The sequence below is a fragment of the Mus caroli genome, chromosome X (genome assembly GCF_900094665.2).
Source record: "Mus caroli chromosome X, CAROLI_EIJ_v1.1, whole genome shotgun sequence".
NCBI classification, from domain to species: domain Eukaryota; kingdom Metazoa; phylum Chordata; class Mammalia; order Rodentia; family Muridae; genus Mus; species Mus caroli.
In genome coordinates, this window is record NC_034589.1 from 84,847,520 (window position 1) to 84,851,124 (window position 3,605).

At 36.1% G+C, this 3,605-nt stretch overlaps 1 pseudogene; it reads left to right on the forward strand.

Annotated features, from left to right (window-relative positions):
* Nucleotides 1-2,541: 2,541 nt before the first annotated feature.
* Nucleotides 2,542-3,348, forward strand: LOC110287325 (annotated as a pseudogene).
* Nucleotides 3,349-3,605: the final 257 nt, after the last annotated feature.

The window sequence follows — 3,605 nt, forward strand, 5'->3', positions numbered from 1 at the left end:
TCAATCAATAAAATGAAGAAAAAAAAAAAAAAAGAGAGACAGAGAGAGAGAGAGAGAGAGAGAGAGAGAGAGAGAGAGAGAGAGAGAGAGAGAGAGAGAGAAAGTATAGTCCAGACAAAAAAGCTCTAAGTGCAGAGCCATTTAAACCTTTGACACTAGACATGAAGGCACAAGATTTGATGCTTTCCCAGCTGGGATACTGTCTTATTTACATCCAATGTTTCATTACTAGGCCACCACATCTACTTTTTTGAACGGTAAAGAGCCTTGCATTCTTTGCATTATATATTGGAAGTATGTGGCTCACCTTTGTATTTTATAGAAGGTTAAAATTAAGTGATTCCCTTGAGTCTCAGAAGAGACTTTGGACTTTTTGAAGTGTTAGGATTATAAACAAACAAACAAAAAATACTCTGGGGAATTTAGAAGATAAATGCATTTTTCATTATGACATGCCCATGATGCTATCTATGGAGGGGCAAGGAGTAGCTATGGTGGTTTGATATGAATGCCTTTATTATCATTCTCATGCATTTGAGTTCTTTGTCCCCAGTTAGTGGGTGATGTCTGGGAAGTTTTAAATGGTTCAGCCTTGCTGGCAAAGTATGTGACTGGGAATCAACTTTGAAAGTAAAGAGTCTGAATCTTCCAATTTTCTCTTTCTGCTTCATGCTTGCAATTCAAGAAGTGAGCTTTCAGATTACTTCTACTGTTGCTAAGCCTCTCCTGCCATGATGAACTCTTATCTCCCTGGGATCAAAAATAAAATAAACTCTTCTATAAGTTGCCTTGGACATGGTGTTTTATAATAGTAACAGAAAAGTAATTAATTATACATAATCCCTGGGAATGTTTTTCTTATAGACCCTAACACACAATATTAACAATGTTACTACCTAGCATTCACACACAAATTAGATTATAATTGTCTGAAACTTCAGTTTTGGTGGATCTCTCTCCCTCCAGTAGTCTTTGTGAGCCATATGCATATTTTCCCAGGCACACATGTGTGCATGTGTGTGTGTGTGTGCATGTGCATGCTCGTGCACGTGTAAACACACACACACACACACACACACACACATTCAAAATTCACTGGGAATATTTTAGGCAGATTATAATACTAACTGTTGAAAATGTTCTCAACACCTCTGTAATGCTCACTACTACTAATAACATAACTCAAAAGAATCTGTGGTACTCTTCTGATCTCTATGGGTATCTCTATTCACATGAACATTTGGCCTTGTAGATAATGTATGTACATACATAAAGTAGTATTTCTTTTATAAGCTTTAATAATGTTACACTTTATTCGTTTTAAATTGTATCTATTTCTAATAGCTAACAATTATTTCATGGGTATTCATACTAGGTTATTGGTAAGTAATGACTATAAGCTTATATCTTCAGTTTACCATTTAATCCACAGAATTCCATATATTGCACCTCATTAAGTTGAAAAATGGGAAGGAATATTTTAGCAAACTATGCTTTCTTTACTATACTTTGATGTAAATTTTTCTGGAGTAAAGTACCTTTTTGTTTAGTCACTGACTTATTCAATTTATAATCATATTTTCAGTGTAGATGCATAGACACATCATACACATGCCCACAAATACCCATGGCACACCTGAAGTATATCAATAAATGAAAATGATACCACCACTGTGGCATATGGTTCATCTGATTTGATTTGGCTAATTTCCCTGAAAGAAATGCTTGCTGGGAACGGGATCTTCTGTTTGTTTTGGATACATTAGGAGACCAATTATGAACATTTGTGCAACATTTAAAAAATTATTCGTTTCCTTTTTATTTTACAAACTTGTTTTATTTTCTTTTAATTTGTAGATATGTTGGACTAGTGCTAATGATCATGGTTTAAAGGACCACTTTGCTTGGATTGAAGCTTAATGAGTTCTTGAGTGAATAATTTAATTTCTAAAATCTCAGCTAACTTTATTGGCAAAATCACAAAATGAGTTTAATTAGTTTCTCATCAACCTAAAAAATTTAAAAATATACAAAATACTTCAAAAGAGAGATTTCTGTAACTTTTTACTCAACACCGAGTGATCAACTTCTACTTCCTAGGACATCTTAGCATCCTGGAGCCTTTCCTTTATTTTCACTATTTCAAACAATGAGCCTTATATATTAGTCTTAATTCATACATAGCCATTACATTGATCATCATAAGAAAATCCCTCACATTAAACGGAATTGAATTTGTTAATTAACTCAAATGTGTATTATTCTTTAATATGTATTTTATAAGGCTGGTTCTTTCTCCATTGATTCTATCATGATTTCGTTTTGTACTACAGAACAAGTCTTCTCTTTGTAATTTACACATTGTTTCTTAGTCAGTGTTCTTTTTGCTGTAAATCAATACCATGAGCAGGTAACACTTATAAAAGAAATCATTTTCCCATCCCGGGCTGAACGAGGCAGGCTCGTGGACCAGTGACACCCAGAAATTAAGAGTATTTTGAGACCCGGGAGGTTGCGGACCGCTGCTCTGCAGCTGTCATCATGCCACAAAATTAATATATTGAATTGCACTGCAAACGATACGGATATCGTTTGGACTACCATGAATGAGAAAAAGAGAAAGAAGGTCAAGAGGCCAGTGAACATTCAAAAAAAAAAAAAAAAAAAAAAGATTGGCCTGAAGGCTAAGCTCTACCATAAACAGTGCCATGCTGAGAAAATACAAATGAAAAAGACTGTTAAGATGCATGAGAAGAGAAACACCAAGCAGAAGGATGATGAGAAGACTCTACAGAGAGCAGTCCCCGCCTACCTGCTAGACAGAGAGGGGCAGTCGAGAGCAAAAGTACTTTCCAACATGATTAAGCAGAAACTGATTAAGCAGAAACTGATTTCCAACATGATTAAGCAGAAATTAAGAGAGAAAAGGCCGGAAAATGGGAGGTCCCTCTACCCAAAGTTCGTGCCCAAGGAGAAACAGAAGTATTGAAAGTTATTTGAACAGGAAAAAGAAAAAAGAAGGCATGGAAGAGAATTGTTACTAAAGTCTGCTTTGTTGGTGATAGCTTTACAAGAAAACCACCTAAATATGAAAGATTCATTTCAGCCCATGTCACACACCCTGAGCTGAAAGCTACCTTTTACCTGCCTATTCTTGGTGTGAAAAAGAATCCATTATCCCCATTATATACAACCCTGGGTGTGATCACCAAAGGTACAGTTATTGAAGTGAATGTGAGCGAGTTGGGCCTTGTGACACAAGGAGGCAAGGTTATTTGGGGAAAGTACGCCCAAGTTACCAACAATCCTGAGAACGACAGGTGCATAAATGCGGTCTTGCTGGTTTGACAGTGATGTCATTCATACACATCATTCCACTCAATACCAAAGACCACACCCTGTCAGGAATACACAATTGCTGGGGTCTTTCTGAACTACCAAGCAGCCTTACCCCATGTGCAGTCATCAGGAAGTAGTTATTAAGTTGTAAAGGAAAATAAAACTGCCCAGTTTGACAGTTGGTCTTTACAAAAAAAAAAAAATCATTTAATTGGGGGGAGGGACTTGCTTACAGTTTCAGAATCTTAGTCCATGACCTTTATAGC